Source organism: Pseudorasbora parva, chromosome 11, assembly GCF_024679245.1.
Source record: "Pseudorasbora parva isolate DD20220531a chromosome 11, ASM2467924v1, whole genome shotgun sequence".
NCBI classification, from domain to species: domain Eukaryota; kingdom Metazoa; phylum Chordata; class Actinopteri; order Cypriniformes; family Gobionidae; genus Pseudorasbora; species Pseudorasbora parva.
In genome coordinates this window covers 10,973,496-10,998,418 of record NC_090182.1, presented here as the reverse complement: position 1 = coordinate 10,998,418, position 24,923 = coordinate 10,973,496, and the positions used below count along the sequence as shown (strand labels likewise).

General features: G+C 37.7%; 1 long non-coding RNA gene across 2 annotated transcripts; it reads left to right on the top strand.

Moving 5' to 3' along the window:
• The first annotated feature begins 1,125 nt into the window (after positions 1 to 1,125).
• On the top strand, positions 1,126 to 4,844 carry LOC137092207 (uncharacterized). Of its 2 annotated transcripts, XR_010908184.1 has the most exons (4): positions 1,126 to 1,380; positions 1,596 to 1,637; positions 2,811 to 2,903; positions 4,090 to 4,844. It is a non-coding gene; the product is annotated as an uncharacterized lncRNA (long non-coding RNA). The 2 variants fall into 2 exon arrangements; XR_010908183.1 differs by having other exon boundaries at positions 1,126 to 1,637.
• Positions 4,845 to 24,923: the final 20,079 nt, after the last annotated feature.

Below are 24,923 nucleotides of genomic sequence, written 5' to 3'. Positions count from 1 at the left end.
AGACCTCATTGCACTAATCAGCAACAAACCAACTAACAAACCTTTTAGTTTGCGCCAGATTATTGAGTTTTTTTGTGTGTCTTCTTGCCACAGGTCAATGTCTTAGCTGTGTCCAAATCCAGAAACATTGAATTGAAAATAGGGGTGGCCGATATGGCCTAGAATCCATATTGCGAAATACATTGCAGCTTCTTGTGATAACGATATACACTCCCCTAAAGGATTATTAGGAACACTATACTAATACTGTGTTTGACCCCCTTTCTCCTTCAGAACTGCCTTAATTCTACGTGGCATTGATTCAACAAGGTGCTGAAAGCATTCTTTAGAAATGTTGGCCCATATTGATAGGATAGCATCTTGCAGTTGATGGAGATTTGTGGGATGCACATCCAGGGCACGAAGCTCCCGTTCCACCACATCCCAAAGATGCTCTATTGGGTTGAGATCTGGTGACTGTGGGGGCCATTTTAGTACAGCGAACTCATTGTCATGTTCAAGAAACCAATTTGAAATGATTCAAGCTTTGTGACATGGTGCATTATCCTGCTGGATGTAGCCATCAAAGGATGGGGGTCATAAAGGGATGGACATGGTCAGAAACAATGCTCAGGTAGGCTGTGGCATTTAAACAATGCCCAATTGTCACTAAGGGGCCAAATGCAAATTGTAGCCTATTTTTCCTATTTGTAGTGGAGATGAGTGGTACCTGGTGGGGTCTTCTGCTGTTGTAGCCCATCCGCCTCAAGGTTGTGCGTGTTGTGGCTTTACAAATGCTTTGCTGCATACCTCAGTTGTAACGAGTGGTTATTTCAGTCAAAGTTGCTCTTCTATCAGCTTGAATCAGTCGGCCCCATTCTCCTCTGACCTCTCGCATCAACAAGACATTTTCGCCCACAGGACTGCCGCATACTGGATGTTTTTCCCTTTTCACACCATTCTTTGTAAACCCTAGAAATGGTTGTGCGTGAAAATCCCAGAAACTGAGCAGATTGTGAAATACCCGTCTGGCACCAACAACCATGCCACGCTTAAAATTGCTGAAATCACACTGTTAGCAATTTCTGTAAATTTCACAGTAATTAACTGTAAAATGAACTGTATTTTACTGTAAGGCAGTTATACAGTATGTTACTGTATTTTAAAGTTGCATTGTGGGAAATTTCCCACTGGCACCACTAAAATACAGTATTTTTAATTTACTGTAAATCAAAATACAGTATAAAAAAATGAGCGCGAAACCTGACCAATCACAGAACGGCTTGCTTGGCGAGAGAAAAATGAGCGCGAAACCTGACCAATCACAGAAAGGCTTTTATTTCCGCTTGGAGAAGGAAAAAAGAAGACAGGCACAGATGCAAGAACATGTCAGCTGCAAAGGTTTGTGCAAATATTCTTACTTATTCTTTGTTTATTTTATATTTGTAGTTTAACAAAAAAAGAAGAAAAAAACAACGCCACCTCACATACAACGTTACTGTGTGGAGAGACTGTGAGAGCTCAGAGAGATTTGTGGCGCCACTCATTCCAAATATTAATATTTCTTTTTTTATTTCCTTTTTATGGACGTTTCACCATCAAAATATGGACATAAGCTGGTCTCTGTCTTAGGTTTGACGAACACATTATATGAGCAGGTGAGTGTTCACGTGAAAAAACGAGCTTTTGTGGGTTTAACGTTAGTTTAAAAGTCAGTCATTTACCCCCGCTAAGTTACACAATCGTCTGCCGATAACCTATTACGTACCCCATATAAATGTTCAGCATGCATTTGTTGTTAGAATAAAACACGCAATGTTCGTATGCAAGCACTGTGGCGTCTTATTTGCCTTTATTAATTATGCCAAAGGGCACAAAAACATGGCGAACTTCAGGTTTGCGTGTGGGAGTTCGTTCCTGAATCCCCGTGCACGTGCCAAAGCCTCTCCGCACTTCAGTCACACATGCAAGTTACCGCAAACACAGAAAGGCCACGGATCACATAACGAACAGATCGGAACAGCACGATCTGATTTCTAGATTCAGCGAAGGCTGTAATGGACCAAATGGGCTAGTCTTTGTCCACACGAAGCCAGAGCTTTTCGTATCTGATCTTTTTTTCCACCCTCGTTTCTTCATATCTAAGATTGTACATTCGAGATGCTCTATATATATATATATATATATATATATATATATATATATATATATAAATATATATATATAAATTAATGTCAATGTCAGATTTCTGGCTCTAAAAAGTATTTATAGTAGTTATAATTTATCATTTTCATTAAAAGAGATTAATATACTGATGTATGTATTAACTATTAATAATAATTAAAATTAATTAAACATTTAAATGGATAGCAGCAATAATATATTTTGTCAGCACCTCTAGTAAATTTCATATTATTTATAATTGTTGTTTATAATTGTTATAATTGCATAACCATGGGAGAAATGTGAACTCTATTTGTAACAAAAAAAGTTGATTGTCAATTTATCCAGAATCATGTAGTTCTAGGATAGTTTTTTAAAAGCAAACATGTTGCTTTATTCGTAGCATGTTCATTATTCATCCATGTTTAATATTCTGCTTAACATCTCCTTAATAAGTTTTGAATAACAAGGGTAACTAAATGATGATAATCATTTTTGAATAACAAAGGTAGGCCTAAGTAAATTATGATTGTCAGTTTTGGGTAAACTATCCTTTTAAACTAATAACAAAAGCTCCATCTACATACTGTCACTGACACCAAAATAAAATGTGAAATGTTTTTCAAAAGTTAAACACTACATTTATCAATGTATTATTATTATTTTAGGGGATTCAGTTCTACACAGAAAAATGCATTGATGCTGGCAATTGAAACATCGAGTACCAAGTGGAAGCAACCAATACTTTGGAGTTTTCAGAGGTAAGTACATCTTGCATTATGCTATAATATTAAACATCAAAGGGATAGTCCAACCAAATGCAATCCAAATGAAAATGAAAGTTCTGTCATCACTTACTACTTCAGTGAAACACAAAAGAAGATATTTTGAAGATGTTTACATATAATATTTTGAAGTGATGAAAACTTTCGTATTTGGGTGGGCTATCCCTTTTAAAGTCACAATATCTATGATGTATAGAATATTCAAAAACCAGTAGAACAATGTTATGCATTTTGTAGATTTGTGTACTTACTAGTGTAGTCAAAAGTACCATCTACAAAATTAAGTTGGTATTGAAATTAAAAAAATGTGACTACTAGCATTCACTCCAATCACAGATATACTACGAGCATGTGAACACTATGGTGAATCAGAGGTGTTTAAGAATCCGTTCAGAAATGCAAATATTATCACATTTTTTGAATTTCAGTACCGACTTGGTACCTCAGTTGGTACTTTTGACAACAGTAGTAATTGCATTCATTTTTTATTAAATAAAATGTATATGAACAAACTTTTACATCTTTAATAAGTTTAAGGCTTCTTTTGTGCTGTTATAAGCTGTTTGAATAGTTATCAAGGAGCTCTAAAGACCGGTTACACTCACTACGTGAATGAATCACGTTTGTGCCGAAGACTCATGGTATATGAATGTGAATCAATGCAATGTAGGAACTCAAAAAATGAAAACAAACATTCACCTTTAATCCATGAACACATCCATAACTTATTCTGCAATCTCAGTGTTTCAGTCTGTGTTTCTTATCTTAATAGAGTTAAATGAATAGTTCATCCAAAAATGAAACTTCTGTTATTAACTCACCCTCATGTTGTTCCAAACTTTAACAAATTAACATGTTTTTAATCTCATAATTTTTGTCCATCCACTGATGTCCACTTAACCAAAATATCCCGTTTCATAAAGTGCATATGGATTCAAATCATATGGATTACTTTAACATTGTCTTTATGCACTTGATGCTAAAAAACTTTGGTTGACTGGATAGACAAAAATAAAGAGAGAGTGAGACATTAATTTATTTTTATTCTGAAAATGAACCAGTCTAATGGGTTTGAAACAACATAAGTGTGAGTAAATGACACCAATGTTTAAAATGTTTTTACACATTAAATGATCTTACAAATTCTTTCTTTTATGTAAAGGTCCACTGTGAGGATTAACCCCGACCACAGCAAGTGCTCCTCAAAGTTCCAGGTCAGCAAAAGAAGTGGAAAGATAGTAGCCTGACAAGCCAGACCCACATCAAGATGTTTGGTCTGGAAACTCACCATTGACGGCTCAATCTGAGGGGCGGATAAACGGTTGTCTTTCAAACTCCCTCTGCACGCAATTGTATAGCGCTACACCAACCAGAGCAACGTGAAGTGGAGCTAGTTGATATATTAAACTTTCGCCGTATCCGGACGGCTAAACTCTGAACACATCTTCCCTTTTTAAGAATGACTTCAGTGCCGTTCTTTGTTCTTTTCTCAGAGAAAAGCTTAACTCCAAGTCTTCCAGAGTCGCGGTCAAAGCTGATTCGAAAGACCGCCGTTCTCCAGCTTCTGTGTTTACTAGTGGCACGCAAGCGCAACTCTGCCGTCATTATGTTAAGCCCGCCCACTGACTCTATACACGATGTGATTGGTATCTTTTGTATTTTTTGCAATTACCTTTTTTATTTTTCACTCTGTGGCGGAAACAAGCTTCCATAACTAAGCAAAAACTTTTTTCTTAAATGTTGTTTCCTGTTTTTTTCTTCTTCTGTTATTATTAATCTTTGTCTTCTTGTTCTGGTTTATTATTATGTGTAGACTTTTTTTACTTTCTTTTTTTTACTGTACAGCCCTTCTTTGGAATTTGTAAGTTTTTATGACTGAATCTGTTCATGAATAGTCTTAAAAATGTTATGTTTAAAAGTTGCTGCAGGCTTTCAGAAAACAAAGTTTTACAACTGAATGATTAAAAACAAAATTTAAAAAAAATTAAGCATTTGTCATTGCTTCTTTTTATTGTTATTTATGAGGACCTGTTGAAATATAGTAATTGGCAATTTGTACAGTTTTACAGTAAAGGAAAAGTGGGAAATGATTTACAGTAAATTAATAAAATTACTGTAAGTTTCACAGTAAAAAATATATATTACTGTAAAACAAATTACAGTAAGAAAAACTGTACTGTAAATAGTAATACAGTATTTTTACTGTAAGTTAGTTTACAGTAAGTTACTGGCAACCAGCTGCCAGTAAGTTACTGTAATTTCTACAGGAAATTTTTTACAGTGCACCTTTCTTTCCCATTCTGACATTCAGTTTGGAGTTCAGGAGATTGTCTTGACAAGGACCACACCCTTTTAAATTTTTTAAAGAAAGAAATTCTGTATGTAGTTTTAAGAACATTTATCATGCAAAACTGTAATTATACAACATAATGTTGCATACATACAATTTGTACAAATAAAACTGATCATTCTCCCTGAAATGAAAAAAAATAAAGCCCTCTTTAACTCACCCTGATGTTGTTCTAATGCCCTTCTATATTTTTCAGACCTCAAAAGCAAAAGAAAAAAACCGTCCTGCACGCAATCGTTCCTATAATGGCAATGAATAGCCACCAGGTTAAAACTTTACGAAAAGGATACAAAAGTATCACGCAATGATACATCAAGATGCGCGCCATATATGGAAAGTGTTCAGGAGGCATATACTATAAGATTTATTATTCAGAAAGAAATATTATTCAGTCAAAACACTGAGCTCGGATTACGAGACCATTACATTCAAGTTTCAAAATGTGAGGATGTTCATTTATGTGCTGTTACTATTATTCTGAGAGCATGTGAAGGCAGTATTACTATAACTTGCACTGTTGTCATGGCACCCAGGATAAGCACGCGCACACACACAGGTCTAGCAACCCAAGTGCAAACCACTTCATAGACACAGATTGTTACGCGTTCTGAGTTAACACAGTTAGAGCGCAAAAATACAGGAAAATATTAAGACAGCAAGAAAAGAGCTAAAATATGTGAGAAACCTGGAAAAAACGTGAGCTATGACACACACACCAAAATGGATTTATTAACTTAAGACCCCGCAGACACCCTGTTACAATTTAAGGAAATAAATCCTATAGATTTGAGGTTCTGAACCCTTTTTTTTTACTCCATGGTCTTCTATTAGACATGATGATATTCTAAGCTGTTTTAATTTTCAGTATACAATTATTAGTTTTTTGTAACTGAATCAAAAATTTATGAATAATCTTAAAGAAAACAAAATTGATGAATAACTAAGCTCAGTCTTATCAATTTATGAAACCGGCCCCAGGTTTTGGTTCTTAAATAAAAATGAGAGTTGTTGAGGACATACTGTGGGTTCGGAAAGTATTCAGACCCCCTTACATTTTTGACCCTTTGTTAAATTGAAGCCATTTGCTAAAATAATTTAAGTTTTCTCATTAATGTATACACATCACCCCATATTGACATAAAAAAACACAGAACTTTTGACATTTTTGCAGATTAATTAAAAAAGAAAAACTGAAATATCACATGGTCCTAAGTCTTCAGACCCTTTGCTGTGACACTCATATATTTAACTCAGGTGCTGTCCATTTCTTCTGATCATCCTTCAGATTGTTCTACACCTTCATTTGAGTCCAGTCGTGTTTGATTATACTGATTGGACTTGATTAGGAAAGCCACACACCTGTCTATATAAGACCTTACAGCTCACAGTGCATGTCAGAGCAAATGAGAATCATGAGGTCAAAGGAACTGCCTGAAGAGCTCAGAGACAGAATTGTGGCAAGGCACAGATCTGGCCATGGTTAAAAAATTAAAAAAAAGACACATGAAAGCCTGCATGGAGTTTGCTAAAAATAACACACCAGAAGGACTCCAAGATGGTGAGAAATAAGATTCTCTGGTCTGGTGAGACCAAGATGGAACTTTTTGGCCTTAATTCTAAGCGGTATGTGTGGAGAAAACCAGGCACTGCTCGTCACCTGTCCAATACAGTCCCAACAGTGAAGCATGGTGGTGGCAGCATCATGCTGTGGGGGTGTTTTTCAGCTGCAGGGACAGGATGACTAGTTGCAATCGAGGGAACGATGAATGTGGCCAAGTACAGGGATATCCTGGACGAAAGCCTTCTCAAGAGTGCTCAAGACCTCAGACTGGGCCGAAGGTTCACCTTCCAACAAGACAATGACCCTAAGCACACAGCTAAAATAACGAAGGAGTGGCTTCACAAGAACTCTCTCACTCCTGACTTAAACCCAAGTGAGCATCTCTTGAGAGACCTGAAAATGGCTGTCCACCAACGTTTACCATCCAACCTGACAGAAGTGGAGAGGATCTGCAAGGAGGAATGGCAGAGGATCCCCAAATCCAGGTGTGAAAAATGTGATGCATCTTTCCCAAAAAGATGGATAGATCAAAATACAAAAGGCTTCTACTAAATATGAACAAAGGGTCTGAATGCTTAGGATCGTGTGATATTTCAGTTTTTCTTTTTTAATAAATCTGCAAAAATGTCAACAATTCAGTGTTTTTCTGTCAATATGGGGTGTTGTGTGTCCATTAATGAGAAATAAATTAACTCAAATGATTTAAGCAAATGGCTGCAATATAACAAAGGGGTTTGAATACTTTCCGTACTGTACATGAAAATGAGAAACATGATGTTCGCTTACAATTCGATTTTTAGATAATTTAAATTATTCTAAACCTTTTTTCTCTATTTAAATTATTTGAGGTTCCCTTGGCTGAGAAGCACTGCCATAAACTTAAATTGACCCGAGACCAGAAAAACACCTTGTACAAAGATAGGTAGATGACAGAGACACATTCCCGTTTCCACCTGGTCTTTTAATCCTTCTCTTTTGTCCACTTTCGATCACTTCTGTCTTGATTTCTTCGAGGGGAGGGTCCATGAGCAGGTAAATGTATGGGCTTTAAGCTTGTGCAATTTACATATGATCAAGCCCGAAGAAAACCTTTGGAGAGCAGTAGCTTGTTTCTCTGACAGCCGCCAGACCACACTGAACGTGGCGAGTTAGAAATTAGGAATGGTGAGAGAACTTGTGCTTGGTATGTTTTTCAACTTCAAACCAAACTTGGGTCTTCAGCCGACAGTTTAAATTTTGTCTGGCTATCGCACTTCCCATTATGTTTATGCGTTAGGTCAGGCTAAGAGAAGCTGATCTGTTGTGGTTTAAGACTCCATTTACACCTGTATTTAGTGTCATCTACTCAAAATTGCATCTTAATACAGGTGTAAACAGGTCCAGAGACTTGGGTGGGCTTTTTTAGCCTTTTAAGCACTTTCGAAAAACATTCAGAACACCTTAGTAACAGCAAAACACTCTATATAGCAACACCCTGAGCATTTTGCACGTTCAAGCGTTGCTTTAATCTACTTTAAAATCTGTTTTAATTATACTAATTAATTCTTCAAAAATGTTCACGTTGCCCCATACGGACATGAAAAATATTGCTCAGAGATCAGATATGTAACTAAGGCCAAATGTTGTTAATGAGTTTGCATGCATTCATTCAGCCTCTGATTAATACACGCTCCCGTTTAAAGGTCATATGTCATGTTTCATAAATGCCGTGCCAACACTGACTGGGGCGTCCATCACGTTTGCCTAATGACAGCCAAACCTTTCATCACAGCATTCAGATGAGCATGCCTTTCATTTTCCTGCCAATTATTACTGATTGTTCTTGTTCTTTTGTCAACTTTAGTTTTTGGTTTTTATCATTGTGTAAAAGCATTCGAATACTTCAATCAGCCATGCATGCCGAAGAAATATTTTTGCTAATTAGTGAAAGTTTAAAAAAAAAAAGACTTTTCATGCTTGCCAAGGCTTTGTATTGAACTTTGGACAGCTTGTAAATGTGTTGAATTTCTGTTTATAGACATCATCTGTCAAACTCTTATGACTGTCAGCTGAAATGACAAATCATTTGTGTATTTATCATGTGTGATTGCAAATATGGCAAAGTATCATAAACATTACCTTGCACCATGTCTTATTTTTGAAAACAGTCAATCCATTATTAATGCTTAAAGATGTATGACTGGTTGTCTGTCCTTCAGTAGATTTTGCTAGTAAAATCCTGTAAATGTCGGCGCAGGCATTAATGGAGACGGATCGTTAAGCGTTTGATGTCTGCTTCATTTTTACTTAATTATAAGGCACGATTTGGCTGTCTGTCATCATCTTTGCAGACACAACAGATGGATATGTTTGTGCAGTGAAGGTCATTTGATACCAGCGGTGGGGCAGATTGCTCTCTCTCTTGAGCTCTTCATTGAAACCCTGAAGGACTGTCTCTCATCTGATCCTTTAGAAGTCGTCCTGTAGACGAGCTGTTGGTGCAGTCGGAACGAGTGAGTGATTTGGACTCCTTCAAAGTAGCTCTACAACCTTGAAGAGGAGATACTGATAATATTTTGCGGCATGTACTGTACTGATGTAGCACTTATTATTTTATAGGGTCCTCAGTGTCTATCTCTTCTGCTCTCTAGTAGCTCTAAATGGCCCGTTTGTACTTGTTTTATAATGATGGATCTGAGTTTTAGTGTTTGCCGTCCATGTCCAATGCCAAGCACAAATGATTTGGCCAGAATTCTCCTTGTTTGGCTCATCGCATGCTCATTAGCACATGCTAATCCCTTTTGCTCTCATCACACAAATGGAATTCAGCATAATTTCTAATATGAAATTTGTTGCTTGATTACCCCGTCTGATATGGTGAGATTCTTACTAAATGGATACAAAAGCAGAGCTTTAAAAATTAATCATGACAGAAGAAAATCATTCGTTGTTTTGATGAAATGATAAAATATTGATAATTAGAACACTGTAGAGTACATTTCTAATACATCTGTGATAGGTGAGTGTTTCGTAGATGACTTCAATTTTTCAATATTCTTTTCTAGGGCTGGGACAACGCGTCGACGTCATCGATGACGTCGACGCAAAAAATACGTCGACGCAAAATATGCGCGTCGATTCGTCAGATTCAAAATAAAGATGGCGGCGCCGGAGAGTAGTAGCAACCATAGATGCATGCCATAGATGTACATAATAAAGTATATTATGTAATTAAGTATATTATTTATTATGTATATCTATGGTAGCAACACGAGTGGCTCCTCAGACTTTCAGAAGTGCAAGGCTTGCGGGTTGGCCACAGTCTATGGGGTTGGCGCGCGGTGCGCACGGAGCATCACATGCGCGTCTGTGTTAAGAGCGCCTGCTCCAGGCGCGCACGCGTTTTGTTGTCACGGCTACATAAACAAATTTCTGCACACAGGAAGACGTTTTGGTAATATTTGATGTATTTTAATCACAAAAACAAACGTTTGCATCAAGTGAAAGCATCGGACACATTGGCTACGTTACCTACATAATAAGCTGTTTAAAATTTAAAATGTTCAATGTCTAACCGCGCTGATGTGACCGAGGGTATCCATCCTCTAAGTGAGCAGTTTCATCCCAGGACTATTCCGGTTTTAAACGGAATATTGGCGCCCATAATGCACTCTACATGTAACTTTTTTCACTGTCATGCCACGGATGCGCGTGGCGTTTCTGTTGCGGGTCAGCCACGGGGCTGCGTGGCGTTTTTTCTGCCTTTGCACACTAGAAGCGTGTCTGACGCGGCGCTGCTGCTGCTATTGATGCGGAGGGAAGCCCTATTCCTAATGTTAAACATAAATAGCCTACTGATACAGCAAAGAAAACGTCGGGAGTAGCCACATATCTATGGTATTGACGGCAAATACTAGGCTACAGAATATTTCGTTCTGTATTGACAGTTGCAATATTTCAAAATCGATAATTGACGTTTTTTATTATTACAATTAGGCCTATATCTGCATTTATGTAAACCTACAGACTTTCAAACATGAAAATGTAATTTAATAATATGAATTCGTGTCAAAATTATATATAAACATCTTTTCCTATTCTATTTTGCCTGGAGACGCTCCCAACACACGTGAAAAATAGGCGCTCTTCTATTTCTAGCATGCACGCGTTTTCCGCGCGTCACAGGCAGTGTGTAAACTCCAACCTGTTAACATGTGAGCCGAAACAAAAACGGACACGCCACGCAGCCGAGACGCTCACGCTTGCAGTGTGTCCCCAGATTTGATTAACCAACTTGTTGATATTTAATCGATGGGCATAGCCTGTAGGCTGAGTTGCATACATAGAAAAATCGTATAATATGTTTCTTTGTTGTAGGTTAATACTTATTTATTTGTGTGTGTGTGTGTGTGTGTGTTTGTGTGTGTGTGTGTGTGTGTGTGTACTTTTTTTTTTAAGGTTTTATTGAATGCATTGTATAGTCTTACTTTGGAATTTTAAGAGCAATAAACATATATTACAATGTTAAGGAATTCGTTTTTTCATTCAGATAATTAAATCAACATGTATAAATTGCTATTAGGCAATTAATGGGGAGATAATCGGTAATCGAATCGAATCGTAACCGAATCGGACAGGAAAAATTAATCGTTAGATTAATCGATGCATCGAAAAAATAATCGCTAGATTAATCGTTTAAAAAATAATCGTTTATCCCAGCCCTATTCTTTTCATATTTCATAATGGGTAATCTATCTTTCCAGACCTGCAACGGTGTTGACGGTAAACTCTATTTGGTAAAACAGGAACATTCCCCCAAGCCGACAGATCACCAAAGACACAAATCTAAATTCCACAAAAAGTATACATTTATTTAAGGTGGAAAAAGTAATTAAATAAAGGAGAAATAGCCTCAGGGTGCCCCAAGGCCAACATAACAAAGAAAAGAAACTTAGAAATAAAACATGTATAAATTACCTTATGAAAAAAAACCCATCTATTTTTAATCTCTATTATAATAAACAAATCACAAATAAAGTCAAAATAAGGAGGTCAAAATTTTAGGACACCCCATATACACTCCTAAAACATAAAATTAAATGAAGGCATCCGCATGCAGCTCTTCACGCCACAAGGCCAACGCCAGAAAGAGCTATATATAAAGAATTCAGATGCAAAAGCCTCTAAGTCCGTCTGCCATTTTTTATTTTTAAAAATAAGGATTTTTGTCAGGCTATGTATGGGTTTTTCTACCTAAGTACCGGTACTTCTGAATGGGCTGAGGCTGGGATTTAGTGGATTGGTTTGAAGTGAAAGTATTTTATAAATTGATACTATATGCGGAGAGCATTTATTCAGTATCGTTATCTCATTTTTGATCAAAGTGGCTTTTAGAGGCTTTAGCATCTGAACTCTCTCTCTCTCTCTCTCTCTCTCTCTCTCTCTCTCTCTCTCTCTCTCTCTCTCTCTCTCTCTCTCTCTCTCTCTCTCTCTCTCTCTCTCTCTCTCTCTATATATATATATACACTGTTATGTGTAAAGTGTGTTTTTATAATATATATATTATAAAACACACATTTTACACATAACAGTTTGTTTTATCCTGTATCTAAAAATATTGTACAAGATGTTGAGCAAAAATCAGTTCTCTTATATATCCCTGTCCACATAAAGATCTGAGCGACCTTTTGCAATTTTAAGGGCAAAGGAACTGTCGGAGTGTCTCTGAAATGGCAAGGCTTGTGTATTGCTCTCATTCAGTGTCGAGAATTTACCAACAGTGGCCCGAAAGGGACAAACCACAAAATGGTGTAAGGGTGAAAACAACAAAGACTATTCTGTCTTATTTTTAATGATGGTTATTGGAGGAACGTGTCACAGAACACACTGCATCGCACTCTACTGCAATATATATAATGTAATATTCTGAGTAAAATATATAATGTTCTTAATGTATCCACTGAGAATTGATCAAAAAAGTGGGTGTTAAAAAGACGGCAAAAATTTAATTTCAGAGTAGTGTTGTCACGATATCAAAAATATGACTTCGATACGATACCAGACTAAAATACCTCGATACCGATACTAAATCAATACCACGGTAAAAAACAAAAACAACAACAAAAAAAAAAAAACACAAAAAAAGATAATATGAATAATATGACAACAGAACGTATTATTATTATTTTTTTTTTTAACTAAAAATTCCTTTGGCCAGCATGTTCCTGCCCTGGTTTTTGACCATTCCCTCCTCTTATTGCTATAATAACTGCATGCCAGTATGAACATCCTTACAGAAGATCACATTTTCAATCATCTTATTATTCACTAACCTTTCTGAACAGGTTGGGACGACCAAAATCTTAATTCATGATACAAGTAATTTAATATTTTTTAAATGTAATTTTATAATTATAATCGATTTTTAATTCTAGCTTTGTTTTTAAAAATAGAAAAACATGCAAATTACAAACAATATGACAAAAACTTTTCAGCTACATTAGGTATTTAACAGTAAGTTAGCAAATCAAGCAAGAAATTAAATAATCAAATATAAAACTGCTTAATTAGTCTTCACTCTATAATTTAACTAGCATACATTGATTCTTAATAAATATATTTTAGTTATTTAGCCAAGCATGCTGTGTTTTTTCTATTTTTCATTGGTGTTTGATTAACATAAATCACACAGAATATTAGGTCTGGCTTAAGACCTGCACGGCTCTCATTCCCTCAGCTGTAACGTACACGCTCACTAAAGATGGGGCGGCAGTGGCTCAGTGGTTCATGTAGGTTGTCTACAAACCAGAAGGTGTCAAGTGTCGAAGTGTCCATGAGCAAGACACCTAACCCCAGCTGCTCCCGACGAGCTGGATGGTGCCTTACATGGCTGACATCGCCGTCGGTGTATGAATGGGTGAATGTGAGGCAAAAATGTAAAGTGCTTTGGATAAAAGCGCTATATAAATGCAGTCCATTTAAAGACATCCGACTGTGTTTACCTGAATACTTGCCAGGCCGTGCATTTTTACATATTTTTGACTATTCAAACCCAAAATATAATCCGCGAAAGAACTGAATGGCGATCGCATGTTCTCTAAAACGGGTGTGCTCGCTTCAGGTCAGAGTCCGGCAGTGTGAGCTCATCCCGCGCCGCGCTTTTTCTTCTCATGCGCGCATATTTCTGTTGCTTTCTTTGTATATATTTAACTCTTCTACTTCCAATGTTTAGTGAAGTGTTGAAGCAGAGCTCTGCACACACATCCTGACACCTGCCCGGACACATCAACGCAAACTAAAGGTGGGGTAAGTGATATCTGATAACCGTTGTTGATATTTCCATAGACAGTAAAAGAAATGGACAGAGCTATCCCATTGACTTCAACGGCGGAAAAATGAGGCCAATCAGAGGCACTCACTTCCTGATGGCTGAGCGAACTGCGCAGGCTCAGACTGAGCTTGACGACGTAGATGTGACGTAAGCAACCTGACTGACAGCTGTAGGTCTTCTAGTAGTTGTGGAAAGTGAATCACGTTGTTTAAATATTTTCTCCCGTTGCTTTTGGCTCACTATCAGCTTCTCCCCATTCTTCTCCCTTGACTTTATCAGACTTTAAGTCTCCACTTCCCCCGGACTGCCTCATAGACAGTAAAAGATTGTTTCTGAGCGTCTCCTCCTGTCTATACGGTAATTTCTCAACTGTGCGACAGAGTCGCGTTGGTTATGCCGCAATCGTTAGCCTATTTTTACAAAAACAGCTTTTGCGGGGCGATAGTGTAAGATACAAGGCAATGGAGCCTTTTATACATTGTCGTGTTTCTTTAGAAATAAACAATGGACAAATGGAGTCTTTAAACGTCTCAGATGTAAAGTTATTCACTGTCAAGTGACTCAAAAATGAATGGGAGTCAATGGGATGCTAACAGGTGATGGCTTGGTTAGCAATGGCCCCTATGGGTGGAACGCTTTCCGAGTGCTAGATTACCCCCTTGGATATTTCAAATCACCAAAACAAACACGCCCCTACCCCCAAAAAAGGTCTCGGCCCTATTTCGATAGCTCCGCCCCACACATACGTAACCCAGACAACGACTATGGCAGAATCTGTGTGTAACTAATCCAGGTTGAAAATTCAATGAAAAAGTCACCCCTTCCATCACAAAAACACAAACCGTTCTCATGAACAATTCGATATTACGACATATTACAGTTATAACAAGATTAGAGTCATAGCGATCACAAAACACAAACTGTTCTCATGAACAACTCGATAGTGCACAAACACGACAGTCCAACTAACAACATATTACAGTTATAAGATTAGCGTTACAGCGATCACAAAAACACAAACAGTTCTCATTAACAAGACGATAACTTTAGTATACAAGCTCGATAGTCCAGCTAACAACATATTACAATTATGACCGGATGGGTTATATAGATGAAAAGAGGAAACAAACATATATTAGGACTATAGTATCTTACCTGTTGGACACATTTTATGAGCTGACGCTTGAAACCTTGAAACACTGAGGGGCTTTAGATGCTCCATACGGTGTGGAAATAAACGGGTCTTTATCATCGCTGTAGTGAGCGACAATGCGATCGCAAATGGACAAACAAGCGAACATGACACACAAGCATATTCAAGAAAAAGCCAGCATATATTAGTTCTTTCTTGGCTAATGTCCGTCCTGTGTGACTCGTGTTTTGAATAATGACACGCACTGAGCCTCTCTTCTCACCATAGACACGCCCCTTACCTGCTGATTGGCTACAAGTTTGTTATTTCACTCAGCCCGAGTCCTTTTTCTAAAACGGTTTTGAAATAACACTTACCCCACCTTTAAGAAATACAGCTCATATTAGCGCTGTCCTCCTTAAAGTACCGGTACTAATAAAAGTCTATATCGCACCGTTTATAATAGCGGGGCATCGCAATACTTTTCGAGTCCTGGTATATCGTGCAACACTATTTCAGAGGCTAAGCAAGTTATTATATTTTCAACAGACAACAAAGACTATTTTTTCTATTTAGAATATCATGCACCAATGGCTCATGCACAATAAGGGTGTGTATATTATAAAAAGTACATTTTGATTTCATGTCGACTTTAATAAGATCTTCAGGACAATGTATTTTGTGCTCCATCACTTCTTTACTCCTGAACACAAAAATTTGAAATTCCTTGCACAACTGCAACCTCTGATATTTATGCGTCCTCTACAGGGTTTTGGGGAGATAAACAGCCAAATGCGCACCTCCATGTGGCGGTCACAGCTTGCGGCATACAGGAGGTTGAAGGGGAGTGGAAACACGTTGGACTGTTTTCTCCACTAATGCTGTGCTAATGTCACACAAAAAGGAATGCCAATTTAGAGCCAAGTCAGGACATTCTCAATTAAAAATGACAAATGGCAAACTGTTTTCCACCTCATTCAATACCAGAAGTGTGCATTTTTCTTTAATATTCACTTTTAACTTTCAAAAACACATACAATGTACACTTGCATTGTCGTGATTAAATTGAGCATAAAATAATGCAGTCATTTTTAATCTATTTTTAGCAATATAAACAACAACTAATCTTGAACAAATGCAATGCACCATTACACACTACCTAATTCTAATCTTAAGTTATTATGTTTTAAATGAACACCACAGTCTTCCATATTTTTCTAATTACTTTTAGAAGAGTGATTTAAAACAGTGCAAATAAAAAAAAAAAAGAATGGGAAGTTGCCTCTAGATTATCAATACACATTTTTTGAATACCAATACACATTTTTTGAAGCCAACCCAACACACATTTATTCAGCTGAGACGGTGTGCTCAATCAGCTCTCATGTGTTCTTGTTTACTGAAACTACACAAGGTCTACAGGGAGTCAAAATTAGTTATCTGGGGTAGAAGGCAGATTAAAAAGCCAAGCACACACCTCACTTGGCTTCCTGATTAAACAGGAAGAGAGAGGGTGGCTGAGTGGAAGTATTCTGCTCACAAACACAATCTGAAAGCATCATTAGGGCAGATGCTGCTTTGTTCATCTGTTCATTGTTCAAAAAGTTCATCTGTAAGCCTGCAGCCAGATGATACAGATTATTTTCTTTTCCACATCCTCCTCAAACATTGTGATCCATTTACGTCTCTGGCAAGAGTTCAGTCACATAATGAATGAACACTTAACAAACAACAGCAGCCAATGTGTTAAAACATGTAATAAGCCTGACCGTGGCTGAACAACGGCTGTTTTAGTACAAAAAGCCAGTGGAAAGGTCAATTGCACATTTCAAAGGATGAGTTCCTGGTGTGCTCATGAATAAATTAGTGTGGGCTGAGCAGATTTGCTGTCTTAATGGTGTCATTAACGGCCACAGCCTATTGAAAATGCCAAACCTGCTCTCCGTTAATAGATAAAAGCGTGTGAATGTATTTGAGGAGTTTTGCCTTACATGAGGGGAGAGATGAATCATTCAGCATACTATTCAGAGGACGATGGAACGCATTTGCGCCCTAACAGAAGAAACTGGGGACAAACAAATGAAGGCAAAAATAAAGATCAAATAATGAAAAATAATGATTCTTCACTCTATATTTATTATATACTTGTTTATCTTAAATAAATGACTAAATAACTGAACAATTTACAGTAGTAAATAGTTATCCATTTTAACCTCCTTTACAGTATGCAGTTTAATTTATTTTAGCCATAATCCACACTTTTTTTTGTCACTTTTATTTTTATTTAAATCTTATTTATATTTTTTTTACTATACAAAGTTCTGTTATGAAACTGGTGCAGTTTTATAGGTCCTTAACTCAATCTGCTTGCAATCACATCATTATCTATAGAGCACAGTTGGTGGATTCCTGCTGTATAAGTAGCAAATGAGCTTGCTGCTCAACTTTTAGATACTTGGTCAGCATCTGCGCAGCATTTTGCAGCTTGTTTTCAGAAACCCTCCGTCTTCCCCAGCTCCACCTGTATAAATCTGCAATGGTTATTTGATGTATGCTTTGTACAACAGCAGCATGTCTTCTGTTCACTGTGCTCACAGTGTCTGTGTATATACTGGCAGTAGCAAGACCCTTACATATTCTGCAGCAGCAACAGCAGCAATAATCAAAAGCAACAGCTGCAATAATCAACATCAATAACAGCAGATGCAATAATTAACATTAAAAGAAGAAGCTGCAATAATCAACAGGAGCAGCTGCAATAATCAACATCAACAGTTAGCAGCTGCAATAATCAACATCAACAGTCAGCAGCTGCAATAATCAACATCAACAGTCAGCAGCTGGAATAATCAACATCAACAGTCAGCAGCTGCAATAATCAACATCAACAGCAGCTGCAGCTCCAATAATCAAGATCAACAGTCAGCAGCTGCAATAATCAACATCAACAGACAGCAGCTGCAATAATCAACATCAACAGCAGAAGCTGCAATAATCAACATCAACAGTCAGCAGCTGCAATAATCAACATCAACAGTCAGCAGCTGCAATAATCAACATCAACAGTCAGCAGCTGCAATAATCAAGATAAACAGTCAGCAGCTGCAATAATCATCATCAACAGTCAGCAGCTGCAATAATCATCATCAACAGTCAGCAGCTGCAATAATCATCATCAACAGACAGCAGCTGCAATAATCATCATCAACAGTCAGCAGCTGCAATAATCAACATCAACAGTCAGCAGCTGCAATAATCAACATCAACAGTTAGCAGCTGCAATAATCAACATCAACAGTCAGCAGCTGCAACAATCAACATCAACAGTCAGCAGCTGCAATAATCAACATCAACAGTCAGCAGCTGCAATAATCAACATCAACAGTCAGCAGCTGCAATAATCAACATCAACAGCAGCAGCTGCAATAATCAACATCAACAGTCAGCAACTGCAATAATCAACATCAACAGCAGTAGCTGCAATTATCAACATCAACAGCAGTAGCTGCAATAATCAACATCAACAGTCAGCAGCTGCAATAATCAACATCAACAGTTAGCAGCTGCAATAATCAACATCAACAGTCAGCAGCTGCAACAATCAACATCAACAGTCAGCAGCTGCAATAATCAACATCAACAGTCAGCAGCTGCAATAATCAACATCAACAGTCAGCAGCTGCAATAATCATCATCAACAGTCAGCAGCTGCAATAATCAACATCAACAGTCAGCAGCTGCAATAATCAACATCAACAGTTAGCAGCTGCAATAATCAACATCAACAGTCAGCAGCTGCAACAATCAACATCAACAGTCAGCAGCTGCAATAATCAACATCAACAGTCAGCAGCTGCAATAATCAACATCAACAGTCAGCAGCTGCAATAATCAACATCAACAGCAGCAGCTGCAATAATCAACATCAACAGTCAGCAACTGCAATAATCAACATCAACAGTTAGCAGCTGCAATAATCAACATCAACAGCAGTAGCTGCAATTATCAACATCAACAGTCAGCAGCTGCAATAATTAACATCAACAGTCAGCAGCTGCAATAATCAACATCAACAGTCAGCAGCTGCAATAATCAACATCAACAGTCAGCAGCTGCAATAATCAACATCAACAGTCAGCAGCTGCAATAATCAACATCAACAGTCAGCAGCTGCAATAATCAACATCAACAGTCAGCAGCTGCAAAATAATCAACATCAACAGTCAGCAGCTGCAATAATCAACATCAACAGTCAGCAGCTGCAATAATCAACATCAACAGTCAGCAGCTGCAATAATCAACATCAACAGTCAGCAGCTGCAATAATCAACATCAACAGTTAGCAGCTGCAATAATCTACATCAACAGTTAGCAGCTGCAATAATCAACATCAACAGTTAGCAGCTGCAATAATCAACATCAACAGCAGCAGCTGCAATAATCAACATCAACAGTCAGCAGCTGCAATAATCAACATCAACAGTCAGCAGCTGCAATTATCAACATCAACAGTCAGCAGCTGCAATAATCAACATCAACAGTCAGCAGCTGCAATAATCAACATCAACAGCAGCAGCTGCAATAATCAACATCAACAGTCAATAATCAACATCAACAGCAGCTGCAATAATCAACATCAACAGCAGCTGCAATAATCAACATCAACAGCAGCTGCAATAATAAACATCAACAGCAGCTGCAATAATCAACATCAACAGTCAATAATCAACATCAACAGCAGCTGCAATAATCAACAGCAGCTGCAATAATAAACATCAACAGCAGCTGCAGCTGCAATAATCAACATCAACAGCAGCTTCAATAATAAACATCAGTCCATTTACATCAACAGCAGCAGCAATAATCAACATCAACAGTCAGCAGCAGCAATAATAAACATCAACAGCAGCTGCAGCAGCAATAATCAACATAAACAGCAGCTGCAATAATAAACATCAACAGCAGCAGCAATAATAAACATCAACAGCAGCTGCAGCTGCAATAATCAACATCAACAGTCAGCAGCTGCAATAATCAACATCAACAGCAGCTGCAGCAGCAATAATCAACATCAACAGCAGCTGCAGGTGCAATAATCAACATCAACAGCAGCTGCAATAATAAACATCAACAGCAGCTGCAATAATCAACATCAACAGTCAATAATCAACATCAACAGCAGCTGCAATAATCAACAGCAGCTGCAATAATAAACATCAACAGCAGCTGCAGCTGCAATAATCAACATCAACAGCAGCTTCAATAATAAACATCAGTCCATTTACATCAACAGCAGCAGCAATAATCAACATCAACAGTCAGCAGCAGCAATAATAAACATCAACAGCAGCTGCAGCAGCAATAATCAACATAAACAGCAGCTGCAATAATAAACATCAACAGCAGCTGCAATAATAAACATCAACAGGAGCTGCAGCTGCAATAATCAACATCAACAGTCAGCAGCTGCAATAATCAACATCAACAGCAGCTGCAGCAGCAATAATCAACATCAACAGCAGCTGCAGGTGCAATAATCAACATCAACAGCAGCTGCAATAATAAACATCAACAGCAGCTGCAGCTGCAATAATCAACATCAACAGCAGCTGCAATAATCAACATCAACAGCAGCTGCAATAATCAACATCAACAGCAGCTGCAATAATAAACATCAACAGCAGCTGCAATAATAAACATCAACAGCAGCTGCAATAATAAACATCAACAGCAGCTGCAATAATCAGCATCAACAGCAGCTGCAATAATCAACAGCAGCTGCAATAATCAGCATCAACAGCAGCTGCAATAATCAACAGCAGCTGCAATAATAAACATCAACAGCAGCTGCAATAATCAGCATCAACAGCAGCTGCAATAATCAACATCAACAGCAGCTGCAATAATCAGCATCAATAGCAGCTGCAATAATCAACATCAACAGCAGCTGCAATAATCAGCATCAACAGCAGCTGCAATAATCAACAGCAGCTGCAATAATCAACATCAACAGTCAGCAGCAGCAATAATAAACATCAACAGCAGCTGCAGCAGCAATAATCAACATAAACAGCAGCTGCAATAATAAACATCAACAGCAGCAGCAATAATAAACATCAACAGCAGCTGCAATAATCAACATCAACAGTCAGCAGCTGCAATAATCAACATCAACAGCAGCTGCAGCAGCAATAATCAACATCAACAGCAGCTGCAGGTGCAATAATCAACATCAACAGCAGCTGCAATAATAAACATCAACAGCAGCTGCAATAATAAACATCAACAGCAGCAGCAATAATAAACATCAACAGCAGCTGCAGCTGCAATAATCAACATCAACAGCAGCTGCAATAATCAACATCAACAGCAGCTGCAGCTGCAATAATCAACAACAACAGCAGCTGCAGCTGCAATAATCAACAACAACAGCAGCTGCAGCTGCAATAATCAACATCAACAGCAGCTGCAGCTGCAATAATCAACATCAACAGCAGCTGCAGCTGCAATAATCAACATCAACAGCAGCTGCAATAATCAACATCAACAGCAGCTGCAATAATCAACATCAACAGCAGCTGCAATAATCAACATCAACAGCAGCTGCAATAATAAACATTAACAGCAGCTGCAATAATAAACATCAACAGCAGCTGCAATAATCAACAGCAGCTGCAATAATAAACATCAACAGCAGCTGCAATAATCAACAGCAGCTGCAATAATAAACATCAACAGCAGCTGCAATAATCAGCATCAACAGCAGCTGCAATAATCAACATCAACAGCAGCTGCAATAATCAACATCAACAGCAGCTGCAATAATCAGCAGCAGTAGCAACAACAATCTACAGCAAGGCAAGGCAAGTTTATTTATATAGCACATTTCACACATAGTGGCAATTCAAAGTGCTTTATACAGAAATTGAATAAATAATAATTGATTTAATTAAAATTAAAATCATATATATTATATTATAACCTGAATCACCCCTATCTGAAGTAGAAGAAAATGGAGAGTCAGGTTTACAATTTTACTATTTATATTTGTCAGGTAACTGTGCGTTTAAACAGTAATCTTCCAGACAAATCTTCTTGGAATCACCAGGGCTATACAGACCTATCCGTCAGAGCAGATCTAAGCAAAAATTGTGCATGACGAATTATGCAGCAAAGTTTAATACATGAAGTCAAATATCTGAACAAACCCCTAGCTATGTAGCCAGTACGAGCAGCAGAAATAACAATGCTTGCTTTAGAACATCACTTAGCCTGCAGTGATTTAACTATGATGTAACCATGGTCTTTTTCAGAATAGAGGTATTTTGCACACAGCCAGAATAAAGCTGGTTCAATTGACTTTCAAATTGTTGAAACGTTTTTTTTAAACGCCCCATTCATAACCCCACTCATGTGCGAACAGAACAGAATATGGAACTGGGAAGCTGGGATGTTGTCACTGTTGTCATGGGGATGGAATGGATCTCTGTGGTGGTGTTGGTACGATACAACGAGAGACACAGGGATGAGTGGGATTAGAATGTTCTGGAAAGCATTTACCACAGGCTCAGGCCCATCACAGGAGCTAATGGACTGGAACAGATGGGGGTGGATGAAGAGTTCTGTATCCGTGGCACTGAATCGCTGGGTCACCAGCCGCTAGGCCCTGTAATGAGAGCTGATGAATGGCAATGCATTGAACAAACCCAAAATGCCCACCCGTAGCATCCTCTCTGCAGTGCCTGCTGGCCACATCCTGTGGACGCTTGGCTAATCGCTGATCCCCTCATTTCCACATGGGTCACAGCTGTGAATGAAAGCTGGGCGATGCAAATCAAACTCAATAGGTTAGAAAATGGAGGGCTTTGAGGTTGATCAACCGTAATTTGTAACCATTCTTCAGTTGCAGGAAAAAGTCACAAGAAAATGTTAGTGCCGTCAAAAGGCAGGTAGAGGCTGTGGTAGAGAATTTGTCTGTTCTTGACCATTAAGAATTCAAACGAATAGTTTTAAAAAATTCCATTTCTATTCAATTTAAATTCCCATTCCGGAAAACTGAAGTAGGCAGCATTTGAAAGATGCTGTTATCCAAAATGATTTACAGTGCAATTAAGGTTCATATTGCAATTTTATAATTTGATTTTAACCAATGTTCTGGGACCATTTTTGTGGCATTCCACCTGGATTTTGCCTACCCAAATTGAAAAGCTTCCCATACACATACAGTGGTCTAAATACACAATTTCGGTGTCATTTTAAAGGAAACCCTTTTAAGTTACATAAAACACTGCTAAAAGTGGAAAATGCCTCAATTCAGATCCATTTGAATAAATCCTGACCCAGACAAAAATCTTTTTTTCCAGTATTTTCTGGAATCTAATGGAAACATCCAAAACTGTCTGCAGGGTGCTAGAGCACACAGGGCCTGAGATATACACTTTCAAAAATAAATTTATAACCAAAAAAATCAAAAAGCGCCTCTCATTTTGAGGGGTTATTACAGTTCAGACAGTTTTTCAATTTAAGCAGAGGTTTATGTAACTTCAAAAGATTTCCTGTAAAATGACTCCAACGTTTTGTATTTGTACTTTTTAATTTAATTTTGGTAGGCTAAATTTAAGGCAGAAATGGTACCAGAGTAATTTAGTGTAAAGAAGTTACTTTGTGTAAAACAAATGAGGTCTGCAGAGCTCCTTCACAGACATTTAAAATGTAAGGTATATACTTGATGATGTCAATTCTGGACCCTGTACAGGGTTAAAGAAGTAGAGTTAAGATCCAATGAGCTGCAATAGATCCTTGTGCAAGTCCTGTATAAGTGTAATGAATTCTAAAATGTCCATTTAATTCCAATAATCCAATAATGGTTATTGCTGGATTCAATCAATGGATTCACATTGATGCCAATATATTTCTGCACAATGCGGTAGATGATTGGCAGTGCTGTACAATATTGCAAAAGCAAAATATTAACAGCATTGAAGTTAAGATAATCAATCAATATAACATGAGCAGAAGTGGTGTTGAAAATTAAAACAACACCATGACTGCGAATGAGTTTGATTTTTGATTAATAAGAAGGATAAGCTACATTTACTAACTTACATTTTAGAAACTATGTGCCTAGTTGATCTATTTTGCTAATGGCAATCATTTCAAATGAAGCCAAAGAAGGATCAAGCATTGTGTCTCCAAACATCACACACTCAGTGGTATTTTGTTTTAAAATGAATCAGTATTGTTAAACAGTTAAAAAAATTGATTCATTGACTCACTCATAAAAACAGTCACATTTAGTTCGTTAATGTATCAATTTTGAATAAATCGATTGAATAAATTCATTAGTTGCCAATTGCCACCACTTACCAGCGGAGTCAAACAAGCAAAATAAGTCCCTGCACTCTTAAAACGCTGTTTGGACAACCAGGTGTTTTTTCCCCGCTAAAATCTAAAAGCTTTGAATATAGTATTCACCCATGTAGCAAAGTGTCACAGTGCTGGCAGACAGACAGACGAAGACAGATGAATACGGTTCAAGACGTAGTTTAATCTCAGGTAACAGGCAGACATTATATTTTTAACTATAGCATAATTTTAGTATTAAACCATAACGTTTTTGCAATGTGTTGCAGATGGTTTAAATA